Below are 15,894 nucleotides of genomic sequence, written 5' to 3'. Positions count from 1 at the left end.
TCCCCAACGTCATAGGTGCCATTGATGGGACCCATGTAGCTCTAGTCCCCCCCCGCAGGAATGAACAGGTGTACAGGAACCGGAAGAGTTATCATTCGATGAATGTCCAGATGGTCTGTTTGGCAGACCAGTACATCTCGCAGGTAAATGCAATGTTCCCTGGCTCAGTGCATGACGCCTACATCCTGCAGAATAGCAGCATCCCTGATATGATGGGTGAACTCCAGAGGCACCGTGTATGGCTATTGGGGGACTCTGGTTACCCCAACCTGTCCTGGCTACTGACCCCAGTGAGGAATCCCAGGACCAGGGCAGAGGAACGCTACAATGAGGCCCATGGGTGGACTAGGAGGGTAATCGAGCGGACCTTCGGCCTCCTGAAGGCCAGGTTCAGGTGCCTCCATACGACAGGTGGGTCCCTATTCTACTCACCGAAGAAAGTGTGCAACATCATCATCGCCTGCTCCATGCTCCATAACTTGGCATTGCGACGCCAGTTGCCTTTTCTGCAGGAGGATGATCCAGATAACGGTGTTGTTGCAGCGGGGGAGCCTAGGGAGCCTGTGGACAGTGATGAGGATGAAGCTGATGAAGATGAAAACGACAACAGGGAGTCAGTCATACAGCAATATTTTCAATGAGACACAGGTGAGTACAATTTCATGTTTCACATTATATTACATCTCACACGTCTACCTCTATCCTGTACCTACATTTCACTCCCTATTTGTTAACTGAGTTGTCCCCTTCCATTTCAGTTTCACTAATGAAAGGCTTGTGATGTGTGACATAGGTATGTTGACCTTCCAATGGCTAACCTTTTTTAACACTGTAATTGACAATACAACGTTCACAATCATTGACTGACTCCAATATTATTGGGGTTTCAAGGGTGTTTATTGAAGTGCATAAAAATGTAGGGGGGTTGTGAAATGGGGAGAGGTCATGGTGGAATAATGTCCATGGCAGAGTCCAGTCTATTAGTCTCACAGGTACATTACACATCTGGCCATTGGAAGTGGAGCTGGGGCAGTTCCAATCTGGACAGGGTAACAAAGTGGGACAGTGGGGGGACAATCAAGGTAGTCTTATTTCCTGGCGGGGTCTTGCCATCTTGCTGTGTCCTGTTCCTGGATCTCAGGGCCCGCTTGCGTGGTGGTTGTCCGTCTGCAGGGGGTGGGGTGCTGGTGTGGTGGTCCTGTGGCTGGGCCTCCTGTCCACTAGCGCCGGCAGAGGTGGTGGGCAGTTCGTCGTCCTGGCTAGTGTCAGGGGCCCCTTGGAGTGCCACGGTGTCCCTCAAAGTCTTTTGAATGTCCGTCAGCACCCCTACGATGGTGCCCAGGGCGGAGCCGATGGTCTTGAGCTCCTCCCTGAACCCCAAATACTGCTCCTCCTGTAGGCGCAGGGTCTCCTGCAACTTGTCCAGGACCGTTGCCATCGTCTCCTGGGAGTGGTGGTATGCTTCCATGATGGAGGATAGGGCCTCGTGGAGAGTGGGTTCCCTTGGCCTGTCCTCCCTCTGTCGCACATCAGCCCTCCCAGTTCCCCTGTGTTCCTGTGCCTCCGTCCCCTGGACCGTGTGCCCACTACCACTGCCCCCAGGTCCCTGTTGTTGTTGGGGTGGTGGGTTAGCCTGGGTGCCCTGTAGTGGTGGACACACCGCTGATTGACCTGTCATGGGTAGGGAGGTATGGGTCCGCTGGGTGGGTGCTGTGCTGGTGTTCCCAGAGGGTGGCAGTTCGGTGTTGGGCTGTGGCTGGGCAAGGGGAACCGACTGTCCTGAGGCCCACGATTGTCCGGGCTGGTCATCAAGATCCAGTAGGGCAGAGCTGCTGTCGTCACTGTGGGCCTCTTCTGGGGGTGGAGTGGTGTTGTCTGGACCCTCTGGTGTGGTGACGGTCCTTCGGGTTCCTGCAGGGGTATGAGAACATGATTATTGCATGTGTGTGTTTCATGGTGTGCTATGGATGGGTGTGCGTGAACCCCAGTGCAGGCATTCCTGTGTGGGGGCTTGTGTGGTGATGGTTGGGGGGTGTTGTGGGTCTGTGCAGTGGGCATGCTTTAGTGATGGGTGTCCATGCTTAGTTGTGTCATGCAGGTCTTGGGGTTGGGATGGGTTGTTGGTGTTATGGGTAGATTAGTGAGGAGGTAGGGTGATAGGGGAGGGTGTGCGGGTTGGGGTGTGTGATAGCATGCAGGTAGGGTGGGGGATATGATAGTGAAGATTAGACTTACCAGTGTCCGTTCTTCCGACGACTCCTCTGAGGCCCTCAGGATGCAAGATGGACAAGACTTGCTCCTCCCATGTTGTTAGTTGTGGGGGAGGAGGTGGGGGTCTGCCGCCAGTCCGCTGTACCGCGATGTGGTGCCTGGATACTGTTGAACGCACCTTCCCCCGTAGGTCGTTCCACCTCTTCCTGATGTCCTCCCTATTTCTTGGGTGCTGTCCCACAGCGTTGACCCTGTCGACTATTCTTTGCCATAGCTCCATCTTCCTGACTATTGGTGTGTACTGTACCTGTGCGCCAAATAGCTGTGGCTCTACCCTGATGATTTCCTCCACCATGACCCTGAGCTCCTCCTCCTGTCTTTGGCGTGTCATGGGGTGGTGTGTGTGATGTGTGGGGTGGTGTATGTGTTGATGAGTGTGGTGGGTGTAGTGGTATGTGGTGTTTTGTGCGTGGATGTTGTATGGGTGATGGTGTAGTGTGCCTCTGTGTGATGGTGTTATCTATCCTGTTCTGTCTCTCTCTGGCCTTCGTCTCTAATTTGTGGTCGTAGGGGTTTGTGGGTGATGTGAGTGTGTGTTTTATATTGTATTGGATGTGTGGGAGTGGTGTTTGTATGTGTATCAGGTGTGTGTATTTTGAATTGTCCAATGTGGCGGTGTTTTGGAGATGTGTGTGTATTTTGAGCGCGGCGGTGTGTACCGCCAATGGAATACCGCGGTTGAAAGACCGCCGCGTGGATTCGTGGGTCGTAATAGCATGGGTGTGTTTCTGTTAGCGTGGAGGTGGAGGATTTGTTTCCGCATATTTATCGCTGACCTTTGGTGTGGCGGACTTGTGTGGGTGTCTGAATTTCGGCAGATTCCGTGATGTGTGTCATAATAGCTGTGGCGGTCTCCTGCCACCACGGTGGTGTATTGGCGGTCTTCGGCACAGTGGTAAGCGCCTTTTACCGCCAATGTTGTAATCACCCCCTTAGTCTCTTTTTCGGAGATATTCCGGGACGAACCTGCAAATCAGGCCGGGTCGGGATTGGGGCAAGCCGGCTAGAGTTGCCGCGGCGGGTCGGTCCCTCTATGGAGCTTTTTTTTCAAAAGTTCTCAAAACTTCTCCAAACTTCTGGGGCTTCTCCCAGATGTTATTTTAAGGTTCTTTTGGGTTCCACAGCTCACCCCAAGGGTCCAGAAGCTCTGAGATGATCCTTGGGGGGTGCGGACTACAACTCCCAGAATGCACCTGGCGCAAACTCCTTTTTGGCCACTGGGCAGTGGCCAGCTGGTTGATTTCTTCAGGAGTTGGTGCAGGGGACTCAGGTTAGCAGTTTTTCACCTGTAGCAAACAGGGAGCCACTCCTTGAACCAGTTGAAGCCAGGCAAAGCCCTTCTTGTGGTGAGGCCCAAGTGTGCAGCTGGTGCAGTCCTTCTGAGTGCAGGTTCCAGGTGCAGGCCAGGGGTCCAGAAGGGCAGTCCATCTTCTCCTTTGGTTCTTCCTTGTTGGAATCTGATGGGGATCTGAGGTGTGGGTGCAGGTCTGCCAGTTTTATCATTGCTCCTGGGTGAAAAACAGGGGGGGTCCTGATTCTCCAATCAGGTGCAGGGTCTTTCCCCCTGTGATGACCACTTCCTGGGAAGTGTGGCAAAAATCAATCCCAGGAGTCAACATTCTTCAAAAATCCATCATGGCTGAATCTGATTCACATCTGGCTGAGCCCACCCACTGGGGTGGCTAAAAATCATAAACACACCCCTCTCCTGCCCTCTCCTAATCTAATCAAGGGGGCACCTAGTTGTTTGGGGTTGCAGGATGTGGGGGTGTTGCTGGGTTGTTCCTTCTCTGTCTTTGAAGACCAGTTTGGCAGCCCTCCCCCTTCCTGCCTCACCATCTGCCGAGGGGAAATTCCCTCCCACAGGCACATCTCTTTGTGTGAAGCCAGGCCACTTCACACCTCATCATGCAGCCTGGCCAGGCTGCCAGAGGCTGGCCAATCAGGGCACAGCAGCAAAAACAATGCAGGGCTGAAACTGGCAACTTTTCAGGTAAAGTTTAAAACTCTTTACCTGAATAAGTCATATTAAATCCAACAACTGGAAGTTGTGGGATTTATTATAACAATTAATTTGATACCAAACTCTTGGTATCCATTACTTAAGGGGACTTTTAAAATTAAAATAAAGTCTCCCCATTCTAGCCTATGGAGGCCATTCACTACAATGAGGAAAAAACGGATTTGGCTGTTTTTACCTCACCAGGGCTTATAAAACTATTTTTATAAGGTACCTGCTTATAGTTACATGGCACCCATCTCTAGGGGCACATAGGGCACACCATAGGGGTGACTTATATGTAAAAATAAGGTAGTTTAAGACTTTGGAACTACTTTTAATTCCAAAGTCGAATTTGCATATAACTTTAATTTATAAGCAACCAGCAAGGCAGGCCTGCCTTTAAAATGACACTGGGCACCTCAGCAGTGCACCTATGGGTGCACTACCTATGCTGTGGTCCCTAAACCTACATGCCCTACCATATACTAGGGACTTATAGGTAGGTTAATTTAGCCAATTATAATTAGCCTAATTTGCATATCCACTTTACACAGAGCACTGGCCCTGGGACTGGTAAGCAGTACCCAGGGCACAGCCAAGAGTCAGTAACCACCAGTACCTGTCCAAAAAGTGTGGGGGTGACCAGGGCAAAAAGGAGGACTTTCCTACACTCCTCGTCCTCACTGTCCTCAGGGTCTACTGCTGCCAGAGGGTCGTCTCCAGTCCCCTCCTCCTGCAGAAAAGGCACATGTTGTCTGAGGGCCAGGTTGTGCAACATGCAGCATGCCACTACTATCTGGCAGACCTATTCTCATGAGTAGCGCAGGGATCCACCTGTCAGATGGAGGCACCTGAACCTGGCCTTCAGGAGGCCAAAGGTCCACTCGATTATTCTTCTGGTTCAGCCATGTGTCTCATTATAATGGCCCTCAGCCCCTGTCCTGGCATTCCTCCCAGGGGTCAGGAGCCACGACAGGTTTGGGTAGCCAGAGTCACCTGCAAGTATTGAGGGACAACAGTTAGCCTTACACAATCCCATGGGGATAACACCTGAATGCATACACTGACATACAGTGCGTGGGGACTCTGGTTCAACTATTAGCCAGCCACACCCTGTGTCTCTGTAGTTGGGCCATCACAGTTGGGATGCTGCTTTTCCTCAGGATAAAGGCATCATGCACCGACCCAGGATACTTGGCAGTGACGTGGGAGATGTACTGGTCATCTCACGGGTAATGGTTGAAAGGGAAAATAAGGTAACCTAGCTAGGTTGCATTTCATGTCACACAGGGCTTACTGGGTCCCAGGAGGGGTGCAGTTGGCTGTGGTTGGCCCTCATCTTGCTGTGGCATATAGCCAATTCATTTGGCAGTGCAATGCATAGTGCTCAATGCTGATCCCTATGTGTGATGATACTGTGTATGCCTTCTGTGTTGTTGGTGCAGTAATTGTCCTAGTGCTCCCTTTCTCTGTCTCCCCCTTTTTTCTTCTGTCATCCTGTCCATGTGTGCATTAGCATCATCTGGTGGAGGAGCAGGGGCAGCGGCAACAGAGGGAGCTGCATCCCACAGGACCCAGGAGGCAGAGTCCACAGACACCGAGGGAACCAGTGGGACGGAGGGCGCGGGGAGCACCACGGCAGAGATAGGAGGTGACAACACTAACTCAGATACCTCCTCAGATGGAAGCTCTCTGGTGGTGACGGACACCTCTGTGATGACTGCAGCTGCAGGTACAGCCACCACCCCCGTAGCCTCTTAGCGAGTTGCCCCTGCCCGCTCACCCAGGAGGATGGGCATCTCCTTCGCCCCAGGCACCTCAGGTCCTGCCCCAATGAGCCCTGCTGCCCTGAGTGATGCCAGCCATTGTCCCTGTTTCTACCGTCCCACCTCCAACTACCACTTTCTAGTCCCAGTCTCCTCAACCCCAACCCATCCCATGCACACACACACAGATGAGCATGCACACAAGACATCACACAAGAGTAGCACAGTCAAACACAGGCACCACACTTCAGTCCACAAGCACTCACACAAACACCAGACAGTAGCACACTCAACCACTTCCACTGTCTCCGCCTCTTCCTCCTCTTCCTCCTCCACCTCCCTCACAGTCAAGTCCACACTCACACCTGCATGCACTGCATCAACATCCACCACCAGCATCACCACACCAAGCAGCACAAACACCTCACTAACAGACACCTCCACAACATCAATGCACGTGTCCCCTGTGTCCTCTCCCACCCTGTCTGTCCCCTCCTCCTAAAGGACACAAACGCAAGCACTCAGACACCCAACAGCCATCCACCTCACACACTCACACTGCCCATGCACCTGCACCTAAGTCCAGCAGACATACACCTCCAACAACCACTCTCTCAACCTCCACTCCCATCCCTCCTCCCTCTTCCCGCCCCACCGTCCCTATGAAGGGGCCCACCTTGCCCAACTTGACCTCTTCCCTATCCCTCCCCCCATCCTGCTTGTAACAACAGGGTCCCAATGACCCAGCCCAGCACCTCAGCCAAACAGTCCACGTGGACAGTGGAGGCACCTCCTAGTCATGGAGGCAAGACAGTGATGGATCCCACTCCACCAGCCAGGAAGGGTAAGGATCCCACAACCCCTGTCATGATTGGGAAGAAGGCCTCGGCTCCTGCCATGAAGGGGGAGAAGCCCTCGACTCCTGTCACAAAGGGGAAGGAGCCCGCACCTCCTGCCATGAAGGGAAAGAAGCCCTCAACTCCTGCCATGAAGCAGAAGGAGCCCTAGACTCCAGCAAAGGCTGGCAGGATGACACCACCACCTGTGGTCACGCAGCCCTCACCTCCAGCTTAGGCAGGGAGGCCCACTCCTCCTGCAGAGGCTGAACCTTCACCTGCTGAGACAGTGCAGCACTCACCTCCAGCAGAGGCTGCCCAGGAGGCACCTTCACCTGCTGACACAGTGCAGCCTTCACCTCCATATGAGACAGGGAGCCCTCACCACCAGCAGAGGGCATGTAGGCCACACTCCTGGAACTGCTGTGCAAGGAGCCCCCTCCAGAACCAGTGGGCAACTCACCCACCTGGGAGACTGTGACCTTGCACTCCCCAGTACAGAGAAATGGGCAAGGAACCCCCTCTAGAACCAGTGGGCAAGTCACCCAGCTGAGAGACAGTAACCTTGCACTCCCCAGCACAGAGAAATGGGCATGGAGCCCCCTCCAGGACCTGTGGGCAAGTTACCCACTTGAGAGATTGTGACCTTGCACTCCCCAGCACTGAGAAATGGGCATGGAGTCCCCTCCAGAACCAGTGGGCAAGTTCCCGACTGAGGTAGCCCCCATCCCCCTGAGGTGTCTGCCCACTTGCAAAATGATGCCCCTGCAGAGTTCTGTGCAGATGATGTCAGGGAACAAGTTGGGCCTTGGTCTGTGCCCTGTGGCCATGTGTGCCCTTAGTACTTTGGACTGGGCATTGGCGCTTTGTCGTCATTTGTACATATCTATTATCTATCCAATTGGTTAATTTGGTGGCTCTTCCCATTCAGTACATTCTCATGACTGTCTTCTTGTTGCCCCTGCATTACTATGCCGTTTGTTGTGTACCATTGTTTTTCGTATGCAGCTGATTGTGTGTATGGTGTGTGTGTGAATGGTGTGTGCTGTGCATGTGTGTGTCACTCTCCTTTTCCTCCCTCCCTCCCGTGTGGGCTAGGCTGCTGTACTCAGCATCGTCATCTTAGTCAGCGTTGGTGTTCCAGGTGGAGCAAGGCATAGAAGAGCATCAGGAAGACTTGCAGTTCTGTTCCATGGCAGATTTATCCTTTTTGTGTCTCTAATAGTGATTCTTTCGTTGTCTGTGCAGTGTTTCCGCCAGGCTTTTGATGGCATTGGTTCTTCCCCGGAAATCGTGGCGGTGTACTGTGTTGTGAAATGGTGGGCGGTACTTTGTCTCCTGTCTGGCTGTTGATGGTGACCCCCAGCGTGCGTGGTGTTAATGCCCTGGCGTAAGGTGTGGTACATTGGCTGTCTATGGGAGTTCTCACTGTCATGGTCATAATTTGGCAGTAATTACCGCTGGCCTGTTGGCGGTATTTCCTCCACTTTATGACTCATCGCCAATGTCATGATGACCACCATAGTAAGGGAAAGCATTTTAAATACATATGCTGGACATTGGTCAATACGAGTTCCCCAGCAACAGGATGACTTCACTGAAGATAGGGATATTTGGTATCAAACACCTCGTCCTGGTGAATCCACACTCATGCTAGTGTTGGACAGACTAATACATGTACCCAGAGGGCACCTTAGAGGTGTCCTCTGAAACCCTACCAGCATCTGGTGTGCTCTGATCAGTTTCTGCCAACTTGCCACCAGAGACACAGTTCTGGACCCCTAGGGTGTGAGCCTTCTGTTCTCAGGAGGATCTGAAAAAAAGCCTGTCTGAGAAGAGGGTGTAACTCCCGCTCCAACAGGATGACCTGCTGATTAGCCTTCCTACTGTGGCAAACCTCAAAGGGATGCCACCTTTGAATTATGAATCAGGTTCCCCTCACAGAAGAGAAGGCCCCCCCGTCCAGAGCTCATTTGGCAACTCTTGACAATATTTGCAGTAAAGCCGGCTTGTCCTGCAGCTGTGGCTCCAAAAACCCTGGGGGACTGCCTGCCTTCAGTAAAGACTGAAGATCTACCGTAAACAGCGGACCTCTTCTCCAAAATCCTCCAAAGAAGGGACTTTGAAGCCTCTGGAAAAGCTGACACCTGAAGTCACCACTGCAGCGGCCATCTCTGACCTGAGGTGATGTGGACCACTAGTGACAACAAGGTTCCCCTACCCCTCACAGTCTTCATGGTTTCACCTCTCCTGGACTCCCTGAAGTTGCCTGCAGCCTCTGCATGCAGGCTCCCTCTTTCACAGTTTCCGTGGTGAGAGAAATCTGATGCTTAAAACAACCACTGCACCCGTGGCCTCCAGCCCAATTAGAAGTGGGCCCCTGGTGTCTACGAAGTCCCCCAGCTCTCCTCAGCTTGAGTACACTGTGGTTTCACCCAACCAGGACTCCCGGACGATGCCTGCAGCCTCAGACCACAGGACCCCTCAAAGGAGACTGCTGCTGGACACAGAAACCGGACACCAAACAATACTTCTGCAACCAGCACCCCTGACCCAGTGAGAAGAGGACCAAAAGTGCACCTATGTCCCCAAGCACCCTACATTTGTAACCTACCTGTTGTTTGTCCCCAACTGGCCTCCTAGCCAGAGCCTGCAGCCTTTTTCCACAGAGACTGATCCTTATTGAAATATATTGGTCACCCAACGCCATACTACACCTCTGCATCCGGCCACCCAAGTGTCGCCGGGAGTGGCCTGTTGATGTGGTCTTGACCCTTGCCAAATACTCACCTTAAGTATTGAAGATTGGTCCTGTAAGTCCTCATACAGCACCTGAAGACAGAACTTGCCTCCCATACCATTGCAGAACTCAGAAATTGCAGTGTCCACTTTTTAAAGTGAAAAGAATTCCCATTTAAAACGTATTTAACTGAACGATTTTTCTCTGATGGCTAAACATATATTAAGGTACTTGCTATTTTTATAAATTGGTGTGGATCTCCTTCTTGAGTCGTGTCTTTCATTTAATGACTATTGTGTTTATTTGTAGATGTCTTGCACTCCTCTGTGTTAAGCCTAATTCTGCTCCCCTAAATAGAGCAATTTGGGATTGCATAGCAATCCCTGTCCACTCACTTGCGAAGCCCTGGAGCCCTTTACATAGTATTCACATAGAACATAAAGGGGCAGTTCCCTACAAAAATAATTACAGAAGGATATGAAACCTTAGTGATCTTTACAATTTCTGATATCCCACTCTAAACGTGCCTCACAAAGGGGCACACATTCCTTCTAAAAAAGGCATCTTATCGCTTTGGTATGCCAGGAATTGACTTTAGATTAATATTTTCAACATGGTGCTGTTTTAGATCAAGTTCTTAGACTCAAATAACTAATTGACCAAGCGGATTTCTAAAACACAACATTTCATAATATATGCATTAAGGCACCTTTCATGATCTGCAAATAGGCATAAACATATGCATTAAAGAACATTGCAGTTTAGCACCTTTAAAATATTTGAAAGTTAATATCATGCAGCGTTGATACAATTATTGTCCAATTTTATAAACAAATACACATTTCTCTGAATTCCTGGCGTTTCTCCATGTAATTTGCTACTTCTCCATGTAATCTCTGCTACCCTCAGATGAGAATGAGCCAGACTCGATCCCATTTCATGAGTGAGTCAAATAGGTTAAACTGCTGATGTTTTGACCTTGTATATTGAACTGGATGAGGTCATCAGCAGAACGCTAGGTAAAAGGTAGCCATCATTCTGGTGATATAGTGATGGGTCACATAAATGAATTATATCCTGAAACTGACTGAAGCAAAACTCATGCCAAGTCCTAGTTCAAGCATGCGCAAATTATAATGTCTACATGCTGATACTCCGTGAAAAAGAACCAATAACATGTGTGTTAACCTGAGAATGCAACAAAACTAAAAGTGTTTTGAAAAATATTTACATGCTAAACATTAAACATCAATGCACAAATCAAAAATCTATAGGGCGTATTTACAAGCCCAGTACCATCACTTTTTTTTTAAATTCTGCGGCAGAGCAAAACAGGCCCCTACTCTGTGCCACATTTACAAACTGGTGCAATGGGACCATAGCATCAGTTTGTAAAATCCTGAGTCACATTATACCTGCGCCAAGTATAATGCATGCATGGTGGGCATTACCACGTTAAAAGCCATGCAGAACTGGTGCAGTTAAATTTACTACATTTCACTGCATCGCTCTGCCACTTCACTGCATCAAATATTTTACGCCTGCTCCGAGGAGGCGTTAAACTGATGCAAGGGATTTTAACATGAAAGCCTTCCTACCATTGCTGGAGTAGCATCATTTTTTTATGCTAGTTCAGCAGTGCGTCAGTTTACCACCACAGATGCATTCAAATCTCTGATGCATCTGTGGAAATGTGCACCATGGAGCGCTGTATTATAAATACAGTGCTATCATGATGTCGTTAAGTGCTCCAGGGCTGGAGCGAGAAAACTGGGGCATCAATTTCGATGCACAAGTTTCTTGCAAATGAGGCCCTATGTTTTTTCAGACCATTCTGCCACATAGACCAGTCACTAAGGAGAGGCTTCAATCATAGATATTCTTCAATAATTCACTAAAATGTGAGATAATTATAAGTAATCATTTTGCTCAGTGGAAATATAGCTCCATCACTACACAGACAAAAATAACTATTACTCACAGGTTTGGCAAAGTCAATCAATGAATGACAGAAATAGATTTTGTAATGCCCAAGAATACTTTTATATTGCAACAAAACAAGCCCTCAAATAACTACATGTGGAAAAAACTAAGAAAAGTGTGGCTGCATTCAATGCAGCGCCACTTTTCTTGCACCCCTTAGCACCTCTAAAGCCACCATGTGTGTGCCATATTCAAGATCATGGCAGTACTTAGGGAACTAGCATCAAAACTGTTGATGCTAGTTTTTCGCTTTACAGGATTAGCATAAAAAATGTTGCGTCTAATCCTGTAAAGCACATTGAGGCTCATTATAAAAAATGATGTGCCTCCTGTTAATGCCTGCTCTGTGCAGGCATTAAAAATGCCACAAAAAATGTTGCAAAGAAATCTTTTAGATTTCTTTGGGCTTTTTTTTCACCCCCCAATTGGAGAATGCCCCGCTTGCATACATCATGCCTTGCTCAGACATAATGTGGCACAAGGGATTACAAAGTGGCACAATGCATACATTGCACCACTTTGTAAAACTGGTGCGGCGATTTTGACCTCGTTAGGCCACATTAGCGTGAAAAAAAAAGATGCTAATGTGGCTCAAGGAGGCGCTAGGCCCTCTAAATCTTGGCCTATATGTATAAAATCCTTTGTGAATTCCTTACATTCTGCTTTGCCTAGGAAAAGGGAGTGAAGGGATCATACTGCAATTTTCTGAACTCTTGTTACACAAAAGTAATCTTGCCTGAACATTCAGAGCTCAAGAGTGCTGACACAATGTTGTGTTGCACCAGTGTTGTGTCAAAAAAACGTATACAGTGTAGCACCATTTACTTGTAATATGTATGTGTCGGATTTATGGTTTGGTGCACCATGTTGCAAGCTCCAAAGGTGCATCAAACATTTTGACGCATCTTCTAAAAAGGAACGACACAGCATGTCATCAGGCAACTGGCCCCTACATGACACAATGCTGATTTGCGTGTCATAAATGACTTGCAGGTGTCACAGATCAGTACGTTACTTAGGAGCATGTGAAAAACATGACACATTAAAAAAAATATTGAACAGCAGACAGGACAGCAGAACAACAAAATAACTTAAACATGGAGGGAGCGCCACCTACGAGCCAGGAAAGCAACAACCCCAACCCCAGTGAAGATGACCAGACAGTAGAACAGGGGAGGACATAGAGGAAGACCAATTTCATTGAGGAGGTGAACCAAATATTAATAGCTGAGGGGACAACCTTGTCTTTGTCACCTCCAAATTGGCATTAGGAAAGAAGGATGCCATTTGGCAATCCATGGTGCAGAAAGTCAACTCTGTAGGGCAAACAAAGAGGACAGTGCTGGAGTTGAAGAAGAGGTAGCATGACTATAAATGTAGGACCAAAGAGAAACTGGGCAGGAACCACAGGGCAGCTATGAGGACCACAGAAGGACCTGATGTCCAGGAGGATCTTGAGCAATTTGAGGAGCAGGTGGCATTCCTCATCTCAACAGAGTTTGTGGCAGGAGTTGCTGGACAGCACAGTGCTGCAGTTGAGAACCAGGATGAACTACAGAGGAAGTGACCCCTTCCACTTTGTGAATGCATGCAAAAACATTTTTTAAGAGCAGGCAGTGGTCTCACGGTCCACTGCCTACTTTTAAAAAATAAAAGAAAATGTTTCATTTTTCTTTTTTAAATGCATCCCATTTTCCTTGTAAGAAAACGGGCTGCATTTAAAAAAAATTGCATTACTTAAAAGCAATCACAGACATGGTGGTCTGCTGAGCCCAGCAGGCCACCCATACCTGTGATTGTAGCCATCTGCAATAGGTCGCAAATTGCGACCTATCTCATGAGTATTAATGAGGTAGGTCCATTTGCGAGCCCTTGCAAATCGCTATATGAAACTCATAGACTTTCATACATTCCAAAAGCGATTACTTAACTGCGATTCCCAAAAAATCGCAATTTGTTAATCGCTATTGGAATTAATGATACGACTGGCCCATGCTGCTATACATGTAAAGCTTAACAAATATATACACTTTTTGTTTTGTTTGATTTTTTTAAACAATAAACATCAACCTCTACCCACTTAAGAACCTAAAACTATTAAAACTGAATTTTAAAATACTAATTATTAAAATATGTAAAACTTAACCCCCACCTACACTTTAACTATACTAAGCCCTAACTAACACCATGCCTAATACCTATTCCATAAAAACAACAGAATAAAAAGGAAGGGTAATGTACATAGGGAGAGTTCACACCAGTTCTGACACCTGAAACATTGCATCTAGTATGTTCAGGGCAAGTTCTCTGAAACTGGCCTGATCTCGTTGTATGGTGCCCATTCTTATAGTGATTTTCTGGCAAAATATAATATTTAATAACTGATACTTGCCATCTTCTTTGTCTCCTGGGCTGTGCAGATGGTGGCTGGGAACCAGCAGATATCCCTGGTGTCGGCTGGGTTTGGGCTGGGGCTGCTGCAATTGTGATGATACCTTTGAAACCCTGGATGCAGCTTTTTGTTCTTGGCTTTCACTTTTCCAGGACCCCACAGCCTTGGGCCTCTCCTACTCTCCTGCCATCTTTCGGTGCACATTTCACCAATTTATCCTCAGGCAGGTGGACTTTAATCGGACATATTGATTCTGGTATGCAAAACATATTATTTTTCACTTATCCATATTTCTGTACACTTCTGTATACTTTCTGTACACTCATTCTCCCAGGGCTGCATTTTTCTACAGACATTTTAAATAAGACAATGCATCTCATTAGTGTGTGCATGCATGCTGAGGTACTCATCTGTGCACACCCCTGTAGCATAGAATGCAGGGACCTTTGCACCAGGCTGTCTCTGTTGGTGCTAGCCAGTCTAACATAGCCCACCAGTATGTGAATTCCTGCATATGGACTTTTTCATAGTGCAGCAACATGTTGATATAGCACGCATTGTATGGAACACTTCAAGAATGGGACATAAGGGATATGCAGGGAATGAGTTTGGCATTTAAATGCCAATCCATGAGTAGAGTAGTGCATTTGTCCAGCTGGCAACACAATGCCAATTAGACTGATTCAATGAATTCAGGCCTACTGGCACTCCATAGGTTTTACACAAATTGCAGTAGGCGAAAGTGCTTAAACATATAACCATTGCAGAGATATCTGAAGTCTGACATACAGTTAAGACCTGCCAAACAACAGCACCAAAAACCTTCCATGTGTACATTCACACTCACAATGTGCATTAGTCAGTCATTCTGGTAACGGCTTAAACAACACCATGGTTACCTAGCATAGCAGACCTGCAATCTTACAGCCTTCAGGGCGTATGTGTAAATGTTACTTTGTCACATCATTACACATATTGATGATATACCGTAATTCGAGGGAGGTACAAGTATCCCTGAGGCTGGATTACAACAGCCATAGCTGGGGTTAGTGTGACATTTTGTTTAAGTCCATAGGATAATATCCTACCACCCTTACAGAAACACATATTGCCATGTTTTGTAATTTCTGTCATGACTCAAACACATGATGTCAAATACCTTAGCCCTATCACAACAACATTTGCAGCATCTATCATAGTCCAAATGAATTGTTTTTGATGGCCACCCTGCTTACACTGTCTTTCATGATTTTAGAATTAGGCTTTTCATTTGACACACAGCGACAGAGACAAGTATGTGTCTACAAACATTTTCAGTGTTCCACCCCAGTCACCCTGGAATCATGTTGCAGGAGAGGACAAATGAATGCAGCATGCAGCATACTATGCTGCATGATGAAGGAAAATATGTGGCATATTGAAACACATTTTGTATTTCTCAGATTTTGTGATACCTTCCAGTTCACATGTGGTAACAGTATCTGGGTATTAATGTTGCATATCATCAGCACTTGCGTCATACACAATCATGTACATATGCAACATAAACGTGCTACTAAGTATGCTGAAACTCGATACATTATGTTTGTAATATTTTGGTACAAGCACATTTCTTTATGTTGAACACCAGCAGAGTAAGCACCAGATGATGGTCCCTGAGCTAAAACCATCAAGACGATAGATATGCTAACCTCACCACAGATTTAAAGATGTTTATAACATGTGGGCTTACTTACATTGTCCAAGCATTCACTATGACATGCCTCCTTGTTCTTTCCAATTGATTCTGTGGCCATGTTCTGTTGTTTTGGCACAGAGACTGTAAATTGGTTGTAGGTAAATGATACCTCCCAAAACACATCACAAGGTTGTAATTCACATAAGTCACACACAAACGTCAAAAG

Source organism: Pleurodeles waltl, chromosome 3_1, assembly GCF_031143425.1.
Source record: "Pleurodeles waltl isolate 20211129_DDA chromosome 3_1, aPleWal1.hap1.20221129, whole genome shotgun sequence".
NCBI lineage: Eukaryota > Metazoa > Chordata > Amphibia > Caudata > Salamandridae > Pleurodeles > Pleurodeles waltl.
This window is presented reverse-complemented; position numbering follows the sequence as displayed.